At 32.8% G+C, this 14,389-nt stretch overlaps 1 protein-coding gene across 3 annotated transcripts in view; it reads right to left on the reverse strand.

The window, feature by feature from the left end:
- The window catches only part of LOC144225308 (uncharacterized), a 318,671-nt gene that overhangs the window by 167,238 nt on the left and 137,044 nt on the right, over nt 1–14,389 (reverse strand). Inside the window, exons 3-4 of one of the 3 annotated variants that reach the window (XR_013333266.1) lie at nt 8,633–8,762; nt 438–482 (exon numbers count right to left, since the gene is read on the reverse strand). The gene's annotated coding sequence lies outside the window, so the exon portion shown is untranslated. Of the gene's footprint in view, nt 1–437; nt 483–6,472; nt 6,556–8,632; nt 8,763–14,389 lie in introns of those variants that run through there. The other 2 variants (XR_013333265.1, XR_013333264.1) reach the window with 2 other exon arrangements.

Genomic DNA, 14,389 nt, shown 5'->3' on the forward strand with positions numbered 1-14,389 from the left:
GTTTAAGTGGCTTGGCTGTAAGTGGGCTTTGGCATTTTCATATTGAAATGTGTATTGTGTGCTGTATATTGTACTGTAGTGGTATATAACACCGAGAGAAGGTCAAGCATATTCACAAAATTGTTCCAGGACCTTACTAAACTACTAGAAATGCACTCTGTAAGGATCCATGGCAGAGACACAATTTAAGTATCTCTGTATGACATTGTAATGTGTATTAAAGTTATGCTTTTATCTTTGTAGATAATCAAATTTTCTATATATGAAATATTGGACTTCTACAGTATTTTAAAAGAATGTCTGAGGAAACTGACAAATGACGGAACGATGGGCTTTGTCGCACATGAAGAGGTTTTTTTTTTTGCTTTCTTGAAGAGCAGTGAACCCCAGGGTTTTAACGTACATAGTATCTATCCCTAGGAAGTATAACAGTTTTTCAGGCTTCCATGTTTCTTTCAATCCAATTAAAGCTTTCTAGAAATCTGGAAAGAAAATGAAAGGTTTAAATGGCTTATCATGGATAAAAAGATTAATGATTTTAAAATCCTAGTGCATTCTATATGCTAAGGAATGGGTGTTTGAGAATTTTGAATGTGACTATCTCTTAGTGCTCATTACATTTGTGCCTGAATTGTATTTTAACATAGACTGAAATTCTGAATTCTTTGAAAGAGAGTCACAATGCAAGTTTCATTTCATGACTTCTGTCACTATCTCCTCATTAAAAATCTTAAACACCATTTTACCAAGTTTTCTATACATAGGGAAGAATGTGCAAAATGTCCTGCCTTTTTTTTTTTTATGGTTAGGATCAATTTTCTCTTGAATGATGTGGTAAAGGTTTGTTATTTTATAATAGTCTTTTTGTTTTAATGTTAAGCAGAACACATTTAATTTTGTTGAAAATCTGTTGGATTCATTTGGTTAGGCTGAAACATAGACTGCAACCCATACCCCTTTCTTACCACTCAATCTAATATTGAAGCTTTCACAGTTTCTTTTCAGTTTTTTTTTAAGCTGTTTACCACTACTGCTATTTATGACATTTCGAGCAAAGACAAGGAAGAGGAACACTATTTAAGCTAAGGCACCAACTGTTCTCATTCTGAAAACACTAATGGTGAAAGTCTTTCAGCTGAGAGCCCATACTGGTTTCTAACCTTGATCTTATTTATCATGACACCAATATACTCTTGTCAGAAGAAAATAACCTATGTTTTATATATTTAAGAAGTTCTGTTTCAGATGTTTTTGGCTTCATGCCGGGCTTTTTATCATAGATTTCTTTTATAATCCTCACAGCTTTCCTTTCTTCAGATTATTACACAAATAAAAATATAAGTGTTATTTATAGTACAATCTGAAAACTAAAATATATGATTTATACTTTATAGTCTCATATTTGTAATTTTGTACATGATCATGCTGAAATTATTTAACAATTTCAGTATAGTTCCTATTCAAAACCATAAAGATTAGCTTTCTCGTATACTTAAAAATTCACATACACTCTCTCACACATACATACTGTATTTTCTTACTCTAAATATTGTATTGTGAACATATCTTGTGTATCTGAATATTTCAGTTTCATAAAACTTCTGCATATGTCATGAAACATATCTCTAAAGATGCTACATTCTAGAGATTAGAAATTACTCAAAATTTATTGTGATACCGTTATCATTTTACTTTATTGCACTGTGCTTTTAGTATTTTGCAAGGATATTTTCATTTCACTAAGGAAAACAATTCCAGATTACTGTTTGCTACCTAATCAGTTTTTCTTTAGCTATCATTTAATCTTTTCACACCTAACCAATAGAGTACTTTAAGATTTTGACCTTCCTTTTGGTTATGTAACATTGTACCATCTTTCTTTGTTCTCTTAAAAAGAGCATCATGAAATGTGTTACCTTGGAGGTGATATCTACATAAGATTATATAAAATAACTTTTGTTATTACTACTCTTACCCTGAGGGCTACAAAGAAGGAAAATGTGTTATTACACATTTGTTACTTCGGTTACAACTTCTAATGTTCTGTTTGTTAAGAATTGTCTACCCTTTGGCCATCAAAATTTTAAATCTCCATTGCAGTGAGTTTGACATAAAGCATAATATCCCTCATTTTCCTCTTATCACTGTCACATAGGTAGCTATAGGATTTGAATAAAATCTGCAAACAACTAAAGCATGATAAATAATGCTTTCAGTTAGGCTAACTGAAAATTTCATAATTATATCATTTGGGTGACAGATATATTAAGTTATTGTAAAATAGGCCTTATCATGAAAGATGGCATGCTTAAAATATTAAATATTTTATTAAATTACCTATCATATAAAAATAAATCATTTTAATTTCAATCTTATTTATTTATAAATTACACTAACTATCATAGTGATTTTATTTAGTGGAAACATTAAAATTTAAAAACTGTTTTGTAAACAACAGAATCAGAGAATTCTGTGCTTTGCGTAAGGCACAAGATTTCAGCTTTTTCGTCTATAAAATGGAACTACTATGCACTTAATTGGGATTCTGTGAAGGTTAATGAAATCCATATATGTAAAGCAGAGAGTGGGTATACAGATACAGTTCTGTCTTCTCTCACTTGTTAAACACATAAAGATTATTTACTTTGGTAAGACTCTGTTTCATGAATCTACATGACCTACTGATTCTCTTAACAAACATTGATTTTCCATACATAAAAAACAATATGCAGAAACAAGATAAAAGTACAAATATGGTCATCATATGTGTTTATGGAGTTCACAATCTTTGGGAGAATAGACTTCTAAAAAGACAAAATACAATCCAACATGTATTATTAACAAATAGATGTGAAATTAAATGAAAGTGGTATATAACTTTTTGGAAGAGTTGGCATGAAATCTATATCTTTAAGACTGATGAGAAGTTTTTAGGGTTGAGAATAGGGCTTTTATTTTATTTTATTTTTTCGGTATTCCTAAAAAGGAATGGAATGAATAGCATGAGCAAAATATAGAGTTTTATTTTTATTCCTTTTTTAATGTTTTATTTATTTCTGAGAGAGAGAGAGACAGACAGACAGACAATGTGAGCAGGGGAGGGTCAGAGAAAGAGGGAGATAGAGAATCTGAAACAGGCTCCAGGCTCTGAGCTAGCTGTCAGCACAGAGCCTGATGTGGGACTCGAACCCACAAACCATGAGATCATGACCTGAGCTGAAGTCGGACGCTTAACAGGCTGAGCCACCCAGGTGCCCCCAAAATACAGAATTTTAAAGGATATAATAAATCTGGGTAATCATGAGAAACTTAGAGTCTGGATTTCACCAAAGGAAAGTGGAATAAGTGATAATATTGGAATGTTGAGGACATTTGGAGGATACCTTTTCCCAAGGGAAAGTACTTGGATTGCATCATGGAAAGTCAATGGAAATTTAATTGGAAAAGGCCAAGAACATATTTGATTTATAGGAAAATAATTTTGTTGCTTATATGGACACGTTGAAACACAGAAATACACCTCTTTATTCCCTTCTATATTGGCTATACTGACTTCCTGAAACAGTTACTAAAAGTATGAATCATTTTATACTGTAACAAAAATACTACAAAATAACATAATTCTAAAATACCTATTACTGATTATTGTCCTAGTACCTTTACATGTATTAGTATATGCCCCCCACAACAACTCTGTGATGTAGGAATTACAATTATACTTGTTTTACAGCTGGCAAAATTGAGTCACAGAGTTTAAGTAACATTTTTAGGGTCTCACAGTTAGAAACATTAATTATTTAACTATTTCAGATGTTTACATAACATTTACCTAAGGATATCATCTCTTTGGAAATCTTACACATGCCAAATGTATTTTTAAACATCTGTATTCAACAAAAATTCCAAAAAACATTAAGATTAAATATCCATGAGGGTAAACACCAGACATTTCCTTGAACAAGTAACTAGATGAAACTTGCATGGAAATCAGTGCTTAATATTTATACTTTGAGCTATGATCCACACCTCTATCATATTCTAAGAACGGAGTTTAGATTTGACTGAAAATTAAATTTATTATTTTGATTTTTTTATTCTATTTAATTCACTGATAATTTATTACATAGAAAATTATCAATGTCTATATTTTTTTTACTTTTAAATGTTTATTTATTTATTTTTAGAGATACACATCATATTTATTTACTAGATGCATTTGACAATTTACTTTTCTTCCAGAAGAAAATGACACTTTTATAATATTTCTGTAATACCTGTATTTTCACTTTTTAAAAATTTATTTACTTATTTTGAAGAGAGAGAGAGACAGAGAGAGCACGAGTGGGGGAGGGGCAGAAACAGGAGGAAGAGAATCTCAACCTCTTTTGTAGGGCTTGACTCCATGAACTGCAAGATCATGATTTGAACCAAAATCTAAGTTGCACAGCCAACCAACTGAACCATTCATGCACCCCTACCCATATTATCATTTAAAATAATATTTGAGGGATGCCTGGGTAGCTCAGTTGGTTAAGCTTCTGACTTCCACTCAGGTTATGATCTTGCATTTCATGAATTCTAGTCCCTCATTGGGCTGTCTGATGTCAGTGCAGAACACGCTTTAAATCCTCTCTTCCCCTCTCTCCCCTGCTCTCTCTCTCAAAAATAAACTTTGAAAAATAAACAAACAGGGGCGCCTGGGTGGCTCAGTCGGTTAAGCGTCCGACTTCGGCTCAGGTCATGATCTCACAGTTTGTAGGTTCGAGCCCCACGTTGGGCTCTGTGCTGACAGCTAGCTCCGAGCCTGAAGCCTGTTTCAGATTCTGTGTCTCCCTCTTTCTCTGACCATCCCCTGCTCATGCTGTCTTTCTCTCTCTCTCTCAGAAATAAATTTTAAAAACCCATTTAAAACATTTTTTAAAAAAAGAAAAACAAATAAAATAATTTTTGACTGACAGAAAAATGAACAGTTGTTCTTAATATGACTTGAAATTAATTCAAATAACATAAAGATATTATTTATTGTGAACAATACTTTGGGTGGTAGCCACATATTCTTTTGAAAATTTCCTCTTGGTAGATTTTTACTATTTTTTAATTATTATAATTATATTGACAAATATATTTATTGGCCTTGACTTTTTATATTTTATATATTATATTTTATTGATTTACTATTTTTAATTTATATACAAATGTATTATATTACCTTTTTGTGAGATATGCTGCCAATATTTATCAGTTTATCATTTGCTCTCTATCATACTTATAGCTTACTTTAATACACATTAGTTTTAATATTTGAAAGTATAGTAAGAGAGATTAACCTTCATGATTTTATTTTTGGCTTTTATTTTATGATTTAAAAATACCATTCACAATCCAAAATTATGTAAGTATTAACCTTTATCTCAGAAACAATTACACATACAATATTTTGTCTTCTCCTTATGCCATTTTGAATAATCTGTTTTATATTGAAATACCTCATCTTCCTTTTAACTACATATAGCTCATAATATAAACCCTACTCAGCAATACCTCCCCTTCTCTGAAACTCAGTGACCAACCTGCTTTCTTCTACTGACTAAAGTCTATCTCATCCATGTTGATCATCCTCTTTCAGAAACTCTTATAGCATTTAATGTTGTTGTTACTCATTACAAAATCATATAAGACCATTTAACTTGTAAAATATATATCTTAACTCTATAACTGAACTATAAAATATTAGATGTCATGACTTTTTATTACATATGGTATAGTTTCATAGTTAAGCACAAAGGCTTTGTTTCTAGATTCCATGATTTTGCAACTTGGCTTTATAACATAGTTTCTGGGAAACCTTTAGCAACTTATAAAACCTCTTCCTGTTTCAGGTTACTTATTTGGCAACTAAGAATAATAATCAAGATTAAATGAGTTAAGAGGTCCCTTGGTGGCTCAGTGGTTAAGCATCTGACTTTGTTCGGCTCAGGTCACAATCTCACAGTTGGTGGGTTTGAGCCCTGTGTCCAGTACCCCTCTGACTGTGCAGAGCCTCCTTAGGATTTTCTCTCTCTCTCTCTTTCTCTCTGTCCCACCCTGCTTGTGCTTTCCTCTCTCTCTCTCTCTCTCTCTCTCTCTCAAAATAAGTAAATAAATAAACTTAAAAAAAAGACTAAATTAGATAATAAGTGTAAAAGTATAATTCTTTAAGAACATTTCTTGACATATAGTAAGCAAAAGATTAGCCATTGTTAGATAGTAATTGCATACTTTTAGCACAATATTTAACTTATAGCAGTGTATAATACAACTTTGTTCAGTGACTAAAACCTATTGTTGAAGCTTCAATGTTTTTTTCTTCAAAAATATGTATACAAAAAGTGTTGATAAATACATACAATTTTCCACTAAGATAAGGATATTTACACTCATTATCCTTTACAACATCATATTGGAATCTTAGCTAGTTCAATAAGACAAGAAAAGGAAATGAAAGAATCCAAGATTAGGAAAAAATAAAATAAAACTGTCCTTGTTTTCAAACGATGTAATTGTCTAGTAGAAAACCTGAAAGAACAACAAAAGCAACAAAAGACTCCTCAAACTAATAATCAATTGTAACAAGGTTGCAGGATACAAAGTTAACATACAAAAGTCAACTACTTTCCTACATAGCAATAATCAATAAGTGGAATTTGATATTATAAACCCAATACTATTTACATTAAACTCCCTTCTCCAAATAAAAATAAATACACATAAAATCTAACAAAATTTGTACATTTTGGAGGAGATAATCAAGAAGATGTGACAACCAGTTGACCCTCAATCTGGTTCCGGGTAATTAGAGACTCTTTACACCTCCTTTATTATTGAAATGTGCTTTCTGCTTGCCTTCTCCAAACCCAGAAGCTGTTGCAAGGACACAACTTTGAGACAGAAATGTGCTTTTGAGGCTATATGGACTATGTATATGACTGAACCTAGTTAAGCCTTTTTATAAACTTTAATGGTTCTGGTGGGTAGGTGGGAAGATCTAATGATCTCACAGCCATCCAAGACAAGCCTTACAAGTAACTTCCCTTGTTTACTAAAACTGCCACCTACCAATATGAAGTGGTTATTCTCTTTCTATGGTCTCTCCTTACCCTCAATGAATGGGGGCCAATTTCAGACTACACCCAGGAAACTCCCAAGGAGTTGGCAAACAAGTAGTACAAGATAGATATAAAAATATACAAAATTCTGATGAAAGAAACTTTTTAAAAAATTAAATGAAGTGAGGAGCACCTAGTTGGCTCAGTCGGTTAAGCATCCAACTTCAGCTCAGGTCATAATCTCGTGGTTTGCAAGTTCAAGCCCTGCATGAGGCTCTGTGCTGAGAGCTCAGAGCCTGGAGCCTTCTTCAGATTCTGTGTCTCCTCTCTCTGCCCCTCCCATGCTCATACCTGTCTCTATCTCTCTCAAAAATAAATAAACATTTTTTTTTCTAATTAAATGAAGAGAGAGTCTATGTTCATGGATAGGAAGACTCAGTATTGTCAAGGTGTCTATTATTCTCAACTTGATCTATGGATTCACCACTATTGATACCAACCCAAATACTAGTAATTTATTTTGTGGATAGCATCAAACCAATTCTAAAGTTAATGAGGAGAAGGAAAACACCAAGAAAAGTAGCCAATTTTGAAGGAGCTGAATAAAATTGGAGGACTGATACTACCTGACTTCAAGACTTACTATAAAGCTATAGTAACCAACACAGTGTGGTACTGGCCAAAGAATAGACAGAGATCAACGAAGCAGAATACAGATTCCAAACATAGAACCACATAAATACAGTCAATTGATCTCTGACAAAGAAGCAAAGGCAAAAACTAAAAGTCTTTTCTATAACAAGTGCTGAAACCCTGGACATCCACATACAAAATAATCAAACAAACAAAATCTAAACACAGGCTTTACATTCTTCACAGAAAATGACTAAAGATGTATCACAGACCTTAACTGTAAAAAATAAACTTCCCAAACTCCTAGAAGATAACATAGGAGAAAGTCTAGATGACTTTGGTCATGATGATGACTTTTTAGTTAGATCATCAAAGACATGATCCATGACAGAAAAAATTGATAAGCTGGACTTCATTAAAATGATTCTTTTCTGTTCTGTGAAAAATAATGAGATTACAAACCACAGACTACAAGAAAATGTATGCAAGAGATGTATGTATTAAAGGACTGTTATCAATAATATATCTTTTATATCTTTTCTTTTTAGTTTCAAGTTTTTGTTTAAATTCCAGATAGTTAATATACAGAGAAACATTAGTTTAATTGTTTCGGTACAAAGAACTCCTAGAACTCAATTGTAAGAGGGGTGTGTGGGTGGTTCAGTCAGTTAAGCATCCAACTCTTGACCTCAACTCGGGTCTTGATCTCAAGGATGTGAGTTCAAGACCCACATTGGGCTCAATCATAAGAAAAGGACAAACCTGATTTTAAAAGTGTGCAAAAGACATGAACGGACACCTCACCATAGGAGATAAACATATACATATGGCAAGTAAGCATGTAAAAAGATGCTTCACATCTTGTTATTATTAAGAAAGGCATATTGAAATAATAATGAGATACCAATACATACCTATTAGAAGGATCAAAATCTGGACCACTGACGTCAAATTCTGATGAAGGTGTAGAGCAACAAGAACTCTCATTCGTTGCTGGTGGGGATATAAACTAGTGCAGCCACTTTGGAAGGCAGTTGGTCAGTCCTACAAAATTAAACATACTCTTACTATATAATCCAGCAATTGCACTCCTAGGGTCTTACACAAAAAAATTAAAAAATATCTACACAAAACAAACTGTGGTATATCCAGACACTAAAATATTTTTTAGTGCTGGAAAGAGTTAATAAATCATGAAAAATTACAGTGGAAACTTGAATGTATATTACTAAGTGAAAGAAGCAAATCTGAAAAGGCTACGTATTGTGGGACTGAAACTACATGGCATTCTGAAATGCAAAACTATGAGACAATAAAATGATCAGTGATCTCTTAGGGATTAGTGGGGAGGGAAGTATGAATAGATCAAGCAGGGGATTTAGGGCAGTGAAACTATTCTGTATCACCATGGTTTAATGATGATAAGTCAACACACAATTGTCAAAACCCATAAAAGGTACAATGCCCAAGAGTGACCCTGAAGTAAACTATTAACTTTGCATAATAATTATGTGTTAATATAGATTCATGAATTGTAACAAATGTACCACTCTGGTGCAGGATATTGATAGTGGAGTCAACCATATAGATATAGAGAGAAGTGGAGTAGGGAGTATATGGGAATTCTCTATATTTTCTGCTTAATTTTGCTGTGAAAGAGAGAAAGAGAGAACCCCAAGCAGTTTCCATGTTCAGTGCAGAGCCTGACATAGTACTTGGTCCCACAACTCTAGGATCATAACCTGAGCTGAAATCAAGTGTCGGACTCCCAACTAACTGAGCCACTCAAGTGTCCCCAAACTGCCATGTGTTAAATGGTTTATGGAGAGAGTCATTTGACAAAGAATTGCAAAAGACAGCAATTTCTTGAGATCATCCTCCATTTGACAGCTGGATGAATTCAGAATCCATAATAATAGATTAAAAACCTTAAAATCCTATTTGCCCAAAGCCTATGTGAGTTTGGAATTGGATTACTCCCCAGTTGAGCCTCTAGATGAGGACACTGCCTGTCTGACTATAGCCTGTCAGACCCTGAACAGAGAACCCAGCTAATGCCATGCCTGGACTTCTAAAGCACAGAAAATGAGATAATAAATTTGTGTTCTTTCAAGCCACCCAGTAAATATGCATTACTTGTCATAAAACATAGAAAAGTAATATATTCCCCACCACTATATTCTTTTCATGCAGATCATCCCACTGTCTATGTTACCTTTCTCTACCATATATACAAATCAAAAATGTAAATTAAACACCATGGTCTACATTAAATTTTTGTTGATTTCTATTAATGTTAAAAGACTCTACTTTCTTAAAATCTCCCTAATATTTGACTAATTATGAGTATTAAACATTTTATTGAGTATGAAATATTTCAAAGATGGTGCTAGATCTTGGAAACATAATCATACTCCCTAACATTAAAGATATCAAAAGTTTTATAAGTAGAGTAATAATTAACTACTTATTAATAATTATATTTATGATATAACTTTCTTTTACACATTAAAAATTAAATGTCAATATTTTAATATTCATTTTAGTTCTTTAAAACAGTATTTGCTAATTTTGCATGGATTGGGTTTGTTTTTATATAATGCATTCCCCTAAAAGAAAACACATGCTTAAAATAATAAGCATATAATTTTTAGGGGGATCAGATAATCCATTTCCATGGATTTGATGTTAAGAAGTTTAACTATCATATAAAAGGAGTGTATGTAAAATATTATTCTTGTGGCTAGTATGATTATACCATCTACATTACGGTGAGAAAAATGAAAATTGCCATTTCAATTAGTTCATTTAAAAGTTCTTTTTAACATTTATTCATTTTTGAGAGAGACAGAGCACAAGTGGAGGAGGGTCAGAGAGAGAGGGAGACACAGAATCCAAAGCAGGCTCCAGGTTCTGAGCCGTCAGCACAGAGCCTGATGCAGGGCTCAAACCCATGAACTGAGAGATCATGACCTGAGTCAAAGTTGGATGCTTAACAAACTGAGCCACCCAGGCACCCCTAGAGTTAGTTCATTTTCATACTCCATCAATTAAATATTAAAAAGACAAAGTATCTTTGCCATATGATAAATTGTAAAAAGATAGCCTGTTTTACATGATTTTACAAACACACAGAAACACTTGAAGTCTATAATGATGGAAGCAGTGAAAGTTCAAGCCAGGATATTTAAGTTTATAAAATTTTTAAAATAAATATTCTCCTTAAAATAAAATGTTCATAGAATTATTCAGAAGTCATTTAGAGCTCTTAGCATTGAACTAAAAATTTCAAAGCATTATGTTTTTATAACTATGGTTTATTTTGGAAGTAATGGCTTTTCAAACTTTAATTTATTAAAAATATATTCAGTTTCATTTTAATTTTTTGTTTTTATCCCCTTAAAGTTTTATTTGGAGGTACAGATTTGTTCAAATACAATTTTCCAATATATATATAAGCATATATATAAGCACTTTTCATGGATATATCTTTATGACTGGGAAAATTTACTCCATAAATGTTTATAAATGTGTATATATGTGTGTGTGTATATATAAAAGCATACATTCTTAAAATATATTTGCAAAAACATGGTCATATTATGCACACTAATATGTACATCTTGTTTTTATTTGGATATATATGTGTGCGTATAAAAGATAAATATATATGAACAAATATATGTACATACTATACATATACACACATATAGTATGTACATATATTTACATATTCATATGTAGGCTTATTTCATTCTTTTAAACAAGATAATAGTATTATATATTATGAATATACATAGTTATCAGATGATCAAAAATGTTGATGTTTTCATAATTCTGCTAAATACATAAGCGAAAATCATTCCTATTTATGGTTAATGAGCAAATATATCTGTTAATAAAAACTAATAAGTGTGAATTTGCCAGGTGAAAGGGCATAAGATTGTGTAATTTGCATAAGTATAATGAAATTTTTCTTTAAAAATGTGGGAATTAACTCTTTTATCATTGCCCAAAGAATTGATGATGCAAGAGACTTAACCACTACTCCCTTAAGAACTCAGAGCCAGTGCTGCTAACAGACACTGGACAATGAATACTACCACTAGATCCATTACCAATTTTATCTCTACCAGTGAATGTTAGCTTTTGACACACCATTCATCCACATAATGCAGGTTCCTTAATCACTCTATTTCTATTCAGTCTAGAGTGAGTGGGTTTGACTGACATAATCATTGTCACGTTGTAAGTGAAATTAGTAAGGTGAATATCTACTGTGATTAACTCTTTTATTAATTATATCATAGTGTTGCACATGCTCAAAATATAAGAAGGATTTTTTTTAAAAGTACAAATGTCCATATTATGTCTATTCATTGATCTATCTATATATCTATACCTATTAAGACAATATGGGACTTTCTCCAGTATGCAAGATCCAGATATAGATAAACACATAGGCATGTACACAAAGTCTTAATTATTATATATAGAGAGAGCCACACATTACATCATTACATGTATATATCTACACATCACAGATATGTATCTACACACTGCATAATATATTTTATAATAATATATATTACATATGTAATATTTTCATGAAGTTGTCACCACAGTTAATAAATTTGTGCCATTTTTTGATATAGGAGAAGTAGGAAAATCAAACCAGGTAGACAACAAGTTTATTTGGGGACACCTATACAATATATGTAAGTGAAAATACCCATATGAGTTTGGACTAATTTAGCAAATATAAAATATAAAATAAAAGGTGTAAAAATTGATTTTGGACACAAAATGATTATGTTGTAGTTATCACTACGGAGCTCAGTAGAACCAATATTATGGGTTATGACTGACTTAGAATAGAACCTTGGAAACTGCAGTATTTCAGGGCACCTGGGTGACTCAGGCATGTGTCTGACTTTGGCTCAAGTCATGATCTCACCATTCATGAATCCAACCTCATGTGGGGCTCTGTGCTGACAGCTTGGATCCTGGAGTTTGCTCTGGATTCTCTGTCTCCCTCTCTCTCTTCCCCTCCTCCACTTGTGTTCTCTCTCTATCTCTCAAAAATAAATAAACATTAAAGAAAAGAAACTGTAGCATTTGCAAAGCTGCAAAAGAGAATGATATATACTAAAAATATTAAGGGAGATGAGCAGGAGATCTGAAAAGAAAATAGTCACTTTCAAGAAAGTAAAAACAAAAGAAACAACAAACAGAGAAATGGTTAATAGTGTTAAAAAATTCTCAGGTGAGTACAATATATATATAAGGAAGGAAAATTTTCATTTTAATTTTGCTACTTGTATGATAGAGATATATTTACAAAAGCAGTTTAGTGGAAGAGAAAGGTAAAACAGTGCCTTTAAAGTTACTGTATCTGAGGAAGTAGAGGAGGCAAGTATAAAGGAATCTCTCTAGAAGTATGTATGTAAGGGTCAGTAGGGTGATAGACCAGTTGCCAGACTAAGGAAAGGGTAACTTATCTATTTGTTTGTATGCATGTATTTTGAAAAGTGGTATTCCTGCATAATTTATATGTCTAAACTAAAGTGTCCATACAGAGAGTGAAGTTCAAGGCATAAGACCAGTGTTGACTAACAAGAAATGTCTTGTTAGAAACAAGAAAAGAAAGTGCTTCAGATGTGTCTAAAAGGGGAAAAGAAATTTCTGATTAGTTTTGGGAAGAACATTACAGAAATAAAATAATCAAATATATTTATATTTTTTAAAAAGCATATACTTTCTGATTTGAGAATGGTGATAGAGAGAAAGATATGCCTGCCTGGAGGAGATACATGTAACATACCAAAAGTTCATCTAGGTCTGTTTCAGGTTTTGATTTCTTTGGACATAATTCCTCTATATTTGCCCCCTTTCAGCTTTTCCTCCTAAAGAACTACCATTTATTTGATAAAAGAGGAATAAGACATAATTTCCTCTGAAAATCATTTCCCTCCATTTATTCTTTTTTTTTTTCTTTTTCTTTTTTAAAGAGGGAGAGAATGAATGCATGAGCAGGGAGGGCCAGAGGAACAGGGAGAGAGAATCTTAAGCAGGCTCCACACCCAGCATAATGTGGGGGTCAGTCCTACAATGTGAGGTCATGATATGAGCTGGAACCAAGAGCCAGAGGCTTGATCAACTGCACCACCCAGGTGCCCCACCCCCTATATTCTTAACACTTGAGATGAAATAGATCTCACCTCTTATTTTTTCTGATTTCACTCTGTTGTATACATTTACCCACATTTTCACATATTTTGTTATAAATAATTTCCCAGGTTCTGAAATAATTTAGGGAAGAAATTGGTGGACTCTCTAATTCCCCGCAGCCCAAGTTGCAATAATAAGGTATTGCCCTTATTACTGATAAGTTTTTCTAATTTGTGTATGTAATTTGCTATTAAAACTTATTTTCCCTTAAGAAGGACAACACTGGAGAGAGGGGGCAAGATGGTGGAGAAGTAAGGAGCTCCGTACTTGCACTCGCGCCCATACATCACACAGAAAAGATCCGAAGCCATTGGAAACCTTACAAAACCTGAGAGATTGGGAGACAAAGGACGCAGAATCCACTGAGAGAGCCTTCTAACGTGAGTGCGAACCGGGGAAGATAAAATCGGGCCGGGATCGGAGACTCCAGGGTGGGAGAC

The sequence above is a fragment of the Crocuta crocuta genome, unplaced genomic scaffold (genome assembly GCF_008692635.1).
Source record: "Crocuta crocuta isolate KB4526 unplaced genomic scaffold, BGI_CrCroc_1.0 scaffold378, whole genome shotgun sequence".
Classification (NCBI taxonomy): domain Eukaryota; kingdom Metazoa; phylum Chordata; class Mammalia; order Carnivora; family Hyaenidae; genus Crocuta; species Crocuta crocuta.